This window comes from Ostrea edulis, chromosome 9 (assembly GCF_947568905.1).
Source record: "Ostrea edulis chromosome 9, xbOstEdul1.1, whole genome shotgun sequence".
Classification (NCBI taxonomy): Eukaryota; Metazoa; Mollusca; class Bivalvia; order Ostreida; family Ostreidae; genus Ostrea; species Ostrea edulis.
This window is the reverse complement of record NC_079172.1, coordinates 21,575,627-21,590,447: the sequence shown is the minus strand read 5'-3', so window position 1 is coordinate 21,590,447 and position 14,821 is coordinate 21,575,627. Positions and strand designations below refer to the sequence as shown.

General features: G+C 35.7%; 1 pseudogene; it reads left to right on the top strand.

Annotated features, from left to right (window-relative positions):
* The first annotated feature begins 1,427 nt into the window (after positions 1-1,427).
* Positions 1,428-14,821, top strand: part of LOC125659186 (uncharacterized) — a 37,043-nt pseudogene continuing 23,649 nt past the window's right edge.

Below are 14,821 nucleotides of genomic sequence, written 5' to 3'. Positions count from 1 at the left end.
CATGCGTTTTTCATATGTTTTCTATTCCAGGGGCGAATCCAGGAATTGCGGTTACGGGGGTGCCACTTTATAAGGCAAAAGGTCTGGGGGCGAAGCCCCCGGAAGCTCCTGGATTTTTACAGATTTTATAGGGCTTGAATTTCATCTCCTATTTAGTCTTTTGTACTATTTTCTATCATTTTTTATGATGTAAAATTAATAAAATGACGCAAATTTTAAGGGTTTTTGGAAAAAATTAAGTTTTCCCAATAAAGTAATTCAAGAAATAAATAGATTTTGTCATTTATTTCTCCGGGAGTGGAATAAATTATTGCTTCTTACATTGTTTAGTACATTTTTCTAAACAAGATACCACGATTTACCTCAAGTTTGAAAATTTTAAGGGGGGGGGGGGCGCCGGCTGCGCCCCTCCCCCCTTAAATCCGCCACTGTATACAATTCTAAGAGCACGATTATCTTATAATTGGATTATTCCCAAAACAACTATAAATTGACATTGATTTTTTCCATGCTTTCCCTTGTATGATGATAGCCAGTGTTCCATTCGGTTCCCATTTAATATGCATAATGAAAATATCAATAATTTTTGGGTATTAAGCATTTTCTATACCATCAAACAAGTCAAATTTTACCTAGCATTTAAAAGAGAACAAGATTAATGATATGCACGTCCTATTTTGAAGGTGTATGTCAGGAAAGTGTGATTGGCGTTGAACAGAAATGTTGTGCAGTGATCATCATGCAGGCCAAGGCCCGAATCTGGTTTTGTATGTGCAGGTTTCTGCCCTGCCGGAGAAGATTGATTGATTGAGGTTTTACGCCGTTTTGGCAATATTTCAGCCATTTTACGGTGGTTAACTAATTGAATTATGTTTGGTTGTTAGTGTTTGAGTTTTCCCAGTGAGCCCTCTCTTTCTCGAACATCAGGGAAACGATCTTTTGCGTGCCAAGGGGGTTGTGATCCTTGACACGGGACACCCTTTAACGTTCCATCCGACGGACATAAAAGTTAAAAATACGTTAACAGGTTTTTTTAAAAAAAAGTCCAATTCGTGTATATAAACCGTTGTACTATAAAATATTTCAATTTTTTCCCCCGTAAAAGTCGCATTCTTGTAAATATTGTATAATGTAATGATTGTCGATATTTATAAAAAGTTCTTTCATTGATTGCACACTATTAAAAAGTAGAGGATCAAAGTGAAATAAAAATCATGCAATTTCGAAATTAAGTCGATTTGTAAACAATGTACCCTACAATCTTGTTTCAATGTCAGGCATCTCAATGTCAGCTACGATTCAGTGAAATTTGAGCATACATGTGGATGCATTGCTTCGTATATGGTCGACTGAACGGGTGAACAAGTAGGCCAATATTTAAATTCCTTTGTGAAGAATAAAATCACGACTCGCTATTAATAGAATCAGGGACCACTATAAATCTGAAATACCGTGAGTTGACAATAAGAAGCTGCTGCACACAAACGCGTACTGATCAGGTGCAAACATCCCAGGTAAAATAGAGGTAAGACAAATATCATATTGAATATGCATGTTATTCTGTTGATGAAATTCAACAACTTTCGACGATATAATCGAAGAAACGTGTAATGAAAATCTTATTAAAGTCTTTAAGCATCTTTTCAGAGGAATGTTTGTACTTTGATTAATTAAACAAAGTGCACAGAGATCAAAGATACTAGGGTTTCCATGTTACAATGTATATTAAATTAATATCAAAAATGATTAAGTAGCATATAAAAAATTATCTTGGAAAACAATACCAAGTAATTAACACAGTTTTCCTGATAAGAAATTTAATGAAAATATTGTTACTATTCAATGTCAAAAAACGAAGAAAAAAATATCCATAAATTTGATTTTTGTTCGCGTTCGATGGTCATATTTCAATCATCTATCGCTATCTGTTCACTCGTTCAAAGATATATAAAACTTCGTCATTTTAGGGTAAAATTAAAGAAAAAGAATTCCTATGATAAATTGTTATTAAATGATTCATTGTCTGTCTGTTGACCCAATATGCCATAAAAGTTGTTTTCAATGTGAAAGATAAAAATTGGGTCTCATTGGGTACCCTGTATTTTCCAACCAAACAAGTATACTTAAAACATTTTTTTAACAGCTGTGATATTCGAAATACTGTTTTGAATGATACAAAACATGCAATATCCAAATATGGATATGGTAGAACATTCTTTATTTGACTTGTTTCTTAATTGAGTATGTTCAAATGAATGACAATAAGAAAGTAGTCACAGTGTTAACTGCACTATTCTTCTTATACAGGACTATACAGTGTATACACACACAAACACACACACACACAATATATATATATATATATATATATATATATATATATATATATATATAAAGTCAAAAAATAAAATCCAATGCTCAAACTTTTATCTATAGCACTTTAGCCCTGCGGGCTCGTCAGTAGATTTTTAAACATCTACTGACGAGCCCGCAGGGCGAAAGCGCTATATAGATAAAAGTTTGAGTATTGGATTTTATTTTTTGACTTTATTCTACCCCGATACCAAGAAAAAAGAATTGAATATATATATATATATATATATATATATATATATATATATATTTGTGTGTGTGTGTGAGTATGTGTGTGTGTGTGTGTGTGTATGTATATGTGTGTGTGTTGTAGGGGTGGTTGATGACTGTTGATCATTATCTCCAGTTATATAACCCACTAAATTAATTACATGAACTTGTAACGTATATTGTGTTCATTTACAAAACTATTCAAAAGACCTGTTGAATTTAGGTACTTGCTTTTTGTTGTTGTTTTGGTATCTAAATGTAGTACGGGACGAGATTAATGGTTTACCCCCGCTAGCACATTTAAAACCTTCGTCATCACTGCAGATTAAGGAGCTTAAATCTGCCCGTTCGTATTGTACAATGTGGTGGCATGAGGTTGAGAGCATCTACATACAATTTCTTTTACGTGTAAACTTGTATTAGCATTTGCAGCTAATTAATTTGCATTGTCCCAACGTTGGCAATAAAAAAGGACGTATCTTGTTAAAGTGGGCAAAAAAACTTTTTAAAAAACACCCTTTGCTAATATAGACTCACAAATGCACTTTATCGTTAGGATTTTCCAGATGGATTAAATTGAAAATATACAGTTACAAATCTCGGAAGGAGTCCGCTAAAATCTAAGTTTTGTACACGTTTTTGTGATGCTGCATGACCATTGTTGTTTTACCCCTAAGGTCAGACGGGCACTTATCAACAATTAGCATCCATTTAAGCTGTAACCGGAACCAATCTGTTTGTATACCCACAGTGCTCCCTACCTAGATCGAACTCTGCAGGGCCTTCACAAACTTATAATCATTTGTTTTAGAATGTCACTAAATTCAATTCAATTCCAAATATATTCATAGGCCCATGAATTTAACACAAGCAGAGCACACTGCATATACAAAATAGTATACATACTATGAATGGTTCAAGATATTTGTCAACCCAGGTTCGTGTATTCTTGAACTATGTCCCTTATGAGACCAGAATTCTTGAATTAAAACACCAGTGTAAGAGTTAATTAACACTTTATTAACATATCAAAAGTTAATGTAATATAGGAATAACAACTGTGAACTTAGAAAAACTTAACAAGTGGAAATAATGAAAAATAACCTGAGAATAAGGGAAGGAGTAGACCCAAGGAAAACAAAATATATCTATAAAGTACACTAATGGACCTCCATACTCTTCAAAGTGATCCAGAACCTTGAAAATAACGTCAAAAATATCCTACACTATCTCTCATGTAGCAATATAAAACTACTACCTATGAATTATAAGTCCTATGTAAAGAGAATCGTATTTAACAAAATAAATAATATTTCCCTAGGTAAGAGATCTACTTCACCTTGAGCCAGACTTTAAGATTGGGTTTCAATATCAAAAATAATTTAATTCATTGTCAAAATGGGACAGTAATAGAAATTTAGGCGAGAAAATCGTGCAGCAAAAGCTCGCACAATGCCTAGCTAATATTAGTAGGGAATAAGAAAAGTGGTCGAACCTGGAGATTCTTTACCACAACCTAAAGTAAGTTAAACGAGCCACGTTCACGTTTTTATATCCCCTTTAACCAATCAAACTCGACTTCACAATACCCCGCCCAACGAGTGCAACATGAAATCTGAAACGTTTAAAGCTGAGACCCTTGACCAATCAGAAACGTTGTTTTATAATAACTTCGATAAAACTGTCAAAATGGAGGACCTTTTTCTGTCAAAATACACGTGCTTTCTCAAAACAAAATAAATGTGGAAATATTCAAAAACAGGAAAGAAATCAAAGAATTAAGGACAGAAAATAACTGAATAGTAAAGGTAACATTATTTACACTAGATATAAGAAATTTAGACACGTTTTGGAATTATAAAAATCAAAACTATTACAAAGCTAATTAAAATCAATCGAACCTCAATCAGACATTTGTATGGTATACCGGTACGCTCCTAACATGAACTATGATATATTTAGAATAAATATATAATCCGTAAAGCAAGTTCACAAATATATATATATATATATATATATATATATATATATAATTATATATATATATATATATATATATATATATATATATATATAAGCACAAACAAACAATTATAACACCCAACCTTACGTTTACCCCTAGGATCTAAACGATACATGTGATAATCAATTAATATATAAAGCACTAAATAATCACAACTAGGTACTGAAAATTTTCGCCCCAGCCCGGGGTCGAACCAGCGACGTACGGCACCCACCGCCTAGCAAGATTGTCAAACCAGTGCGTAAGTCCGCTCGGCCACAACGACTTCCCTAAGAAAGGAAGTTTTGTTATGCTCCTAAAGCGCTACTTATACACTATATATATATATGAAAACCTTTACAGGGAATCATGGGAAGAACCACGCTCTTAGTTGCCTTTGTCCTGTACTGGAGTCAAATCGTCAGATCGGGGCTAACTAGTGTTGAAATATCCAAATTTAGCACTACAGGGCGATATGGAGCAACAGTGACCGTTCACGAGAACCATAACACCCGGTAAGTATATCACAAGTATGACACAATCAACACTAAAAACAAAAAATAACATACAAAAAATAGATTTCCCAGATCTAATATCCAGAATCCCTTTGCATCCAAGACCAGCATTTTTGATTCATGAAATATGTCTCGCTATATCTGAAAATGCCTAAAAAAAATATGGTCGTATGTATCTTTATATATTCCTGAATCAAGTTCAGCAGCTGCAGTGTGTAAACTAATTTAATAACTTGTAAATATAATGATTATTAGGCCGTTGTTACAAACTGATTTTGACTACGGATTACTCTGTTTACCTGATGAAGATATCACAGCGGGTATGACCGATCCACAGGGAATGCTTCTAGTCACCTGATCCCACCTTTGGTGTGTCTAGGGATCCTTGTTTGCCTTACTCTTAATTTTGTATTTTTATTTTTTTTTAGGATTTATGAGATTACCCACTCTTTATCTTCACTTTTCATTTCACTTCCAATTAAACATTTCGTAAAATTTGACCTCAGAAAAATGAAGATCAACGATTCTGTACACCAGTCCATTCTGATAGGATTGACTTTACAAAAATAGTAGAACCAACTCCTCTGTAAAACTTATACGGTACCAATTTTGATGCATCAGATGCGCATTTCGACAAATAATGTCTCTTCAGTGATGATCAACCGAAATGTTTGAAATCCGAAATAACAATGAAGTTTTAGAGCTATTATAGCCAAAAACAGCGTGCCAAAAAGGTGGAGACAAATTCGTCTAAGGATAAGAGCTATGCACGAGGGAGATAATCCTTAATTTTGAAATGAATTTCTAAATTTTATAACAGCAATTAAATATACATCCGTATTTTCAAGCTAGTAACGAAGTACTTAGCTACTGGGCTGTAGAGACCCTCGGGGTCTAACAGTCCACCAGCAGAGGCCCCGACCCAGGGGTCATAATGTAAAACTTATACGGTACCAATTTTGATGCACCAGATGCGCATTTCGATAAATAATGTCTCTTCAGTGATGCTCAACCGAAATGTTTGAAATCCGAAATAACTATGAAGTTTTAGAGCTATTATAGCGTCATTCTATGATAATTGATATTCATGCAAAATTACATAAATTGTCACTTTTGTGAAACGAATACATGTATATTGTAATACTATCTTACACGATTGTATTCAGATCAAAATATCATTCCTTTATACAGATTCTTCATTTCGGCCAGCGGTCTTCCTGATCACGAAACAGAAACAGTCAATCCAAACAGCGCCACTGAGCAGAACTACAATATTTCCATTCTAAAAACTCCCGAGGTTGTTCCGGTGCCGGGGTGTGTTGGAATGGGAATGATCGGGATCACGCGGACTGGTGTCGCCATCTACAATCCCTTGGCAGGGGGATACACAAACGCTGTAGAGGGATCGAGTCCGGAGGTGTTTGATAGTTGTGATGGACACGCCAGTCCAAATGGTGCTTACCATTATCATAAGATTCCGGACAGTTGTCTCTACCGAGGAGAAGTTGACGAATTCATCGGAGTGGCCCTGGACGGTTTTCCAATCTATGGACCAAGGATAGGAGAGTCACAAAATATATCTGAATCCGATTTGGATAAGTGTCATGGAAAATTTGTGAACGGAAATTACAGATACTATGTTACCAACAAGTTTCCGTATTTTCTGGGGTGTTTTAAAGGACGTGTTGTCAATGAGAGAACTAGTACTCAATATAACTGTTCCACAGATACTTCACGTAAGTTGTGTTAATTTCTAAGCCGAATGTTATGATTCAAAGGCTTCTCTCTCTCTCTTTCTCTCTCTCTCTCTCTCTCTCTCTCTCTCTCTCTCTCTCTCTCTCTCTCTCTCAATTTTATATTTCGGATGTTAGATGACTACGAACGTTTTCCTTCGCTTGTTTATTATTTTTTTGGAATCCATTGCATGGGTCATGAGGGGATGGTATTTCCTCAGTACGTGCACATACTCGGTACTGGCGGATTCAAGGTTAATTCTAATACTAGTCATCAGTCGCGGTAGCTCAGTGGATGAGGGTTCGCTTTATAACAGTGACGTCGTGAGTTCGAGCCCCGCTTGTGCCATGGCCGCGTCAAACCTATGATGTAAACTATGGCATGCCAAACGTTGCAATATTCTATCTTCCCCTTTGGTATTGTATAATTTTTTATTTGTATTGTATAGTTTTCATCTGTATTCTACATTGTCCGTTTGTGTTGTAAAATTTTTCGATTGTATGTATACTTCTCCATTTGTATTGTATTCAAGGTATTGTTTGTTTTCCTTTGTTACAAAGGATTTCATTGGCTAAAATTCTGGTTCAATTATCAAGCCATAGGCTATATCCTTTTCATGACTAAGTAGTGTTTACCTAAACATCACTAGATACTACTGAACTTCCCCTTGCCTATCAGCCTTGTGTTTAACTAGTCCTATACACGGAAATAGGTTGGTTGGTTATATATTGTTTAACGTCCCGCTCGATAATTTTTCACTAATATGGAAACGTCACCATTACCGATGAATGGCTGCAAAATTTACTAGGCCTATGCTCGGCGCTTATGGCCTTTGAGCAGGGAGGGATCTTTAGCGTGCCACACCTGCTGTCACATGGGGCCTCGAATTTTGCGGTATCATCCGAAGGACCGTACCAATTAGTCGCCTCTTACGACAAGTATAAGGGGTACCAAAGATCTATTCTATCCAGATCCTCAAGGGTCAGAAATAGGGGTCCAGTTTATCTTGTGGTTTCAGAAAGCACCCTAAATACCTTGCCCATTTTCAACATGATAGAGACTAAAGCCTGACTAATGGAATCCTTAATCTTAATAAATCAAAATAAACAACCCATCGGATATACTACAAATGAGGAAATTTACGTTAGAAATGGAAAATATAGAATTCAAATGAAAAATTATACAACAAAACTGGAAAATATAGAATGAAAATGGAAAATCATACAATAGAAATGAAAAATTATACAACATCAGTGGAAAAGACTAAATATAGCAACGTTTGACATGTCACAGTAAACATGGGTAGCAATTCATCCTTCTCCAAAACGCGCGGGATTAAGTCTTTCGGATAGGACCTTGAGAATGGAGGTTCCGTAATATATTTAGGCCGCTTTGTATTATACTCTTCCTGGTTTCTTTTCATTTAATTGCTGTTACTATTTTTAGAGTAAAGAAATCCCAAAAATGATGAATATTATAATAACAGAGTTTGCATTCGATCTGCTGTTATAAAACTACAAAATGCCGGACATATCGTTTTTATATCACAGATTGGAACTTGGAAAGTTATGGATACGATTACTACCTTTGTCATTGTTTGACCTCTGGCGGGGGAGGCGGAGCAGGGGGTGGTGGACCACGTCCAGAGTGTGCCCCTGACCGTCCAAACCGACCCGCAGATTGTCCGCCTTGTCCACGAGAAGGATGCATGTCCACTACAGTGAATATCCCGCCTAGTACATCTACAACACAGACAGTGAACAGACCAGGTTGGTAGATTTCACTAGTACATCTACAACACAGACAAGGTTGGTAAATTTCACTAGTATATTTACAATACAGACAGTGAACAGACAAGGTTGGTAGATTTCACTAGTATATTTACAGTAAAGACAGTAAACAGATCAGGTTGGTAGATTTCACTAGTATATTTACAATAAAGACAGTAAACAGATCAGGTTGGTAGATTTCACTAGTATATTTACAATACAGACAGTGAACAGACCAGGTTGGTAGATTTCACTAGTACATTTACAATATAGGCAGTGATGAGACAAGGTTGGTAAATTTCAGTTTTATCTTTAAATATCAAACATTATTGATTTCAGCAAAAATGTGTGAAAGAATCATCTTTGCTGACTATTATATTGTACCTAGATAATTTCTACCCCTCACACCACCGCAGTAGTCGACTAATTCGATCGCGTTGAATGTGGTACATGAAGGTACGGCTTTACAACAGAAACACACCTTTCAGATAGTTAGCTACCGTTCCTTTGTCAAGAACTTGACAGTATGAAAATGAAAAGATAAGATAACGAACAGTAATGAATATCACAAATCCTACAAAATTACCGGCAAGAATAGGACAAACACGGACTCTTGGACATTCCAGAGGTTGGATCAGGTGTCTAGAAGGTGTAAACATCCTCTGTTAACCGATAACATACAGAAGCAACAGTGATACGAGATGCCGTGTCAAGGGAAGTGTCGGTACAATAGAGAACCATATAAATATTATGTTGAATGGCACAAATCACCTAGCCTAGGTCAATACATCTTCGCAAACCACGGTTTCGACTTCACACCCACTCTCTCAAATGATAATGGAGAGAATAGACGAGAAGCACCTGTTGGTAAAAGATGACGATGAGGTCAATGTAAGCGGCGATTTTCCTCAGAATGATCATGATACTTTATGTTAGTTGTCCATGGTTTAGAATATTTAATAAATCTGAAAAGGAGGTAGTTACAAAATAATTGCCATTTTTAAAATGATAATGAGACGTTCGCAATTGAACACATGTTCGTAGCTTCAATTAGATGTCATCAATCAACCATTGGGAAAGAATTAGTTGTCATTGAGCTACGTTAGGGTCTTAGTGATCCTCGCTCTCTGTGGGAGTTTCATGTGGGAGATTTTTTGTAATATATGCATTACAAAACTGTCGGAAATTAGCATTTTATCACACATGTCATGCCTTTTTCCTTCAATATTTATCTAGTTGCTGGACTGACAGCGAACGAAATCTCCAAATTTTCGGCGAGTTCCAGTTATGGGGCCTCCGTTACAGTTCACACAGGTGAATCCACCAGGTATGTTTACACATGTTAATAATTGTATTTATGCTCCCCAAAATATTTCCGGGGAGCATATAATCGCTTTCTGTCCGTCCCTCCGAGCTCATATCTCCTTAACCATTCATAAGAAATTGATGTAATTGATCACAAATGTTCATTGAGACAAGACTTGTGGACCAAGGTTTGTCAAGGTAATTTTAGAAAGGTCAAGGTCACTCAGAACATAAAGGTTTTTTATTTCAACAGGTTTTTTTTTAATTTATAAAAGTTTCCATCTCTTAAACCTTTCATCAGAAATTAACTATAATTGATCACAAATATTCCTTGGGACAGGTGACTTTTGTACCAAATACATTTTTGAATTTTTAAGGGTTAAGGTCATTCAACATATACCTTATATAAGTAAAAAGTTACGTATTTCAACAGTTTTTGAACAGGTATTGGTCATATCTATCACACATAAAAGCAACAGGCAATGGTTTTCAGACAAATGCACTCAGGGTCATTTCGGAAAGGACAATGTCACATATACCGTATAAAAGGAAAAAGTTCCTTATTTCACCAGTTTTTGAATAAGTATTGATCATATATCGCACAAATAAGTAATAGCCAAATAACTTTCAGACAAGTCACTCAAGGTCATTTTGTAAAGGTGAAGATCATTCAACATATACCTTATAATCATATAAAAACATTCATTTCAGCAGTATTTCAACAATTATTGATAATCAGGTCATTCGTCTTAGGAAGTAGTTCATTGGTTAGGTGCAGTGCGGGGAGCATCCATCAGTTTTACTGACATTCTTGTTTGAAGAATGCAGAATTTTACCATAATTTTGTTGTGGTTCTATCTTGTCATTACCTTACTGTTTACATATAAAACCTTATCAAGTGAAATTGTAAACTACGTATTTCGTGTCTAAGACCAACGAAAGATAAAGATAAAACATTACACAAATATGACACCATTGATAATGAGTATATAATTGAAGCATAAAGAATTCTATAGCCCATTTAAAACAAACATTAAACTAGATAAGGTACTCTTTGTTCCCAACCTGTTATGAAATAATCAATAATCGAACTAAGGCAACCTACATATTTTCAGCAAATTAGGATGATATTTTCATCAAAGAGGGCGCTATACAACTTATTATTTTCTATCATTCAACTAATCAACTTCCTGTTGATATATGCATACTCAAATATACTCAAGTTCGCAGTACTTAACTCAACGCACATGGTTTTCATTTTCAGATTTTTCATTTCGGCCAGCGGTCTTCCTGATCACGAAACAGAAAGAGTCAATCCAAACAGCGCCACTGTGCAGAACTACAATATTTCCATTCTGAAAACTCCCGAGGTTGTTGCGGTACCGGGGTGTGTTGGAATGGGAATGATCGGGATCACACGGACTGGTGTCGCCATCTATAATCCTTTGGCAGGGGGATACACAAACGCTGTAGAGGGATCGAGTCCGGAGGTGTTTGATAGTTGTGATGGACACGCCAGTCCAAATGGTGCTTACCATTATCATAAGATTCCGGACAGTTGTCTCTACCGAGGAGAAGTGGACGAATTCATCGGAGTGGCCCTAGACGGTTTTCCAATCTATGGACCAAGAATAGGAGAGTCACAAAATATCTCTGAATCCGATTTGGATAAGTGTCATGGAAAATTTGTGAACGGAAATTACCGATACTATGTTACCAACAAGTTTCCGTATTTTCTGGGGTGTTTTAGAGGGCGTGTCATCAATGAGGGAACTATTACTCAATACAACTGTTCCACAGCGTCATCACGTAAGTGTCCTCTTAGTAACTAGAAAGAAAACATAAATGTTTCAATGATTTTATGACAGTTTTTTTTTTTTAAAGAATTCTTAACTTCTATTGGAGTAAAGCAAAGCAGCAATATTACCAATAGATTCTTATTTACAATTCGGTTTTAATTCATAAAAATTCACTGAGGTTTACAACAACTATATAATGCTGTGTCTTTGTGAATTATGTTTCGTAAGTTTTGATTTGCTTCTTTCACAGACTGGAACTTGGAAAATTACGGATATACCTACTATCTCTGTCATTGTTTGACCTCCGGAGGGGAAGGTGGAACAGGGGGTGGTGGTAGACCACGACCAGAGTGTGCCCCTGAAAGTACAAACCGACCCGCAGATTGCCCGCCTTGTCCACCGGTGGGTTGTTCGACTGGTCTCCCCAATGTGGACGATGGATCCAACGCTGGTGGTCACGTGGTATCCGAATTGTTGCCCCTTTTGTCCTTGTTGTACATATCATTTTTGTTTTTGATTCATTAGACGCATAGAACGTGTATGAATTGATGCGCGTCAATATATTAAGTCAGCATTCTTCCAAACTGCCTATACGTCTATTGTGACGAATAATGTTTTATATAGAATTTTTTCCACTCTGCTTCATGATAATTTTTATTTTACATGTACCCCTATCTATCTATCAAATTTTCGGTGCGTGTGTGTGTGTGTGTGTCTGTGCGTGCAGTACATATCTGATATGTACACCAAACCATAAACATTGTTTTTACTACAGTAAAAATAAGTATACTATAGTAGTATGATAATTAATACATAATGCTAGTATGGTGTTCTGGATGTGTAAACTTTACAATAAAGCCATTGATATCAATCGTGCAATATTCATAACACGTATTAACAATAATTTGGAGCTGGATTCCATTTTTAGATGTATTAGCATGATCCCATATTACGATAATCATTAAGTGTGATCCCATACCACAATGCCTGAGTGTAATCCCATATTGCAATAATCATTGGGTACCGTTATGATCCCACACTGCTATAATTCTTGAGTGCGATCCCATACCGCGATTATTATCGAGTGTGATCCTATACTGCAAAATAATTATTGAATTCGATCCCATACTGTGATGATTGAGTGTAATCCCACATTGCGATAATTATTCAGTGTAATCCCACACTGCGATAATTATCAATTACGATCTGACACTGCGATAATTATCAATTACGATCTGACACTGCGATAATTATCAATTACGATCTGACACTGCGATAATTATTGAGTGTAATCCTATAATGTGATAATCATTGAATGTAATCCCATACTGCAGTTGAGTGCGATCCCACACTACGATAATTATGGAATTACGATATCAAAGACTTTCCATCACACATACAATGTATACGCAAAGGATTCCATTATCGAGGTGTGATGGTTTTCTGCCGGGAGGGGGGGGGGGACAGTTAATATTTATATCCAATAAAAAGAGAATGGTCAGTAAACTGTTAAAATTTATGACCAAGTATTGGTTTGTCCCATTATGGTCAGAGAAGTGTTAAAGTTTCCAAATAAAATACCTGGTTACACGTAGGAGTTGTGGTGAAATGCAGGTCATGTTGCCATTGCTGACTGCTATATTTTGGATATTTTACAGGAAAATGTATTCATATTTTGTATATGATCAACTATTATATTTTTCATTTTCACATGTCTTCATTAATAAGAAATAAAATACCTCCTAAAGAGAGTCTTTGAGTTTGTTCTGAATTATAGTAATGCATATTTTTTATTGGGTGAAGATAACGAACAAGTGATCCATTTCATAACTCCTATAAGCAATACAAAATAGAGAGTTGGGCAAACACGGACCCCTGGACACACCAGAGGTGGGATCAGTATGTATATATTTCTAAAGTTTTCGCCTTTGTTTGTTTTTTTAACCAATTATAATGATATCCATTTCATCACGAATGCGATGCAGTTGTGAATACGTCATGCATGAACCTTGATAAATATGAAAAGGATAAGGAGAACAGTTATTAATTTCCAGGCTGTCCAGCACCCTTGGACAAAAAATAAGGGCAAATTTTAGGGGTAAAATTTTAAAAAATTAGGGCTAAATTAAGGCTAAAATTAGGAATTTTTAACCAAATTGCGGCAGTTTTAATTATTTAAAAGGACTTACCTTGTCAAATTTGACAATAAAGAAACTCACATGACACACAAATAAGATGTTACATAAATCTCAACTCTTTATCACAAAGTCACAACCAATAAACAAGCTTGACACATGGATCCACAGGTCAACTGCCTTTCACTGCATCAGCATTATCTGAATAAGAACTGCAATCTACGTTAATAACACTCATTTTGTATGAATGCATTTTGATTTTTCAAGACTGATAAAAAAGTAGGAATTGACATGAAAAATAAGGGCTTTTTTAGGATTTCCCCTTGAATTTTACATTTTTTTTAAAGGAATTTTAGCAAAACTGAAAAAAATTAGGAATTTTTAGGAATTTTAGGGCCGCTGGACAGCCTGAATTTCATATACTCCATAAAGAATACAAAATCACGCTTTGTTCTTAGCCAAATGGTCGAAAATACGAAATTAAGAGTATAGGGCAAACATGGACTTTTGGCCATGCCAGAGGTGGGATCAAGTAACTATGAGGAGTAAGTATTCCCTCTTGACCGGTCGGAGTAGAGAAAATTAGAACATAAAGAACGGTGTTGGTGTCAAACACGTCAGACATCATGTGACCCAACGACAGGTTATATTGGCAAATGAGATCATTATAAAGACCATAGAATTTGCGAAATGCTGACTTCAAACAAAAACTGTCGAAATCATTCTAACATCATTCTAATTGTCAGTAACTTGCCTCGATTTAAAACCTGATCATACGCAGAATATACTACCGCGTTTGGAATCAGTTGAGAGACATAAATACAATATGCAGGTGATAATGGAATATAGCTAAATAAATATGGGAAGTTGACAACGGAGAAGCTGAAATCATCCCGTTTCTCATAGTTGAGTTCTTAGTTTGCGGATAACATTTATTTTCAATATGATATCCAAAATGAAGTACATGTGGAAGAATTTG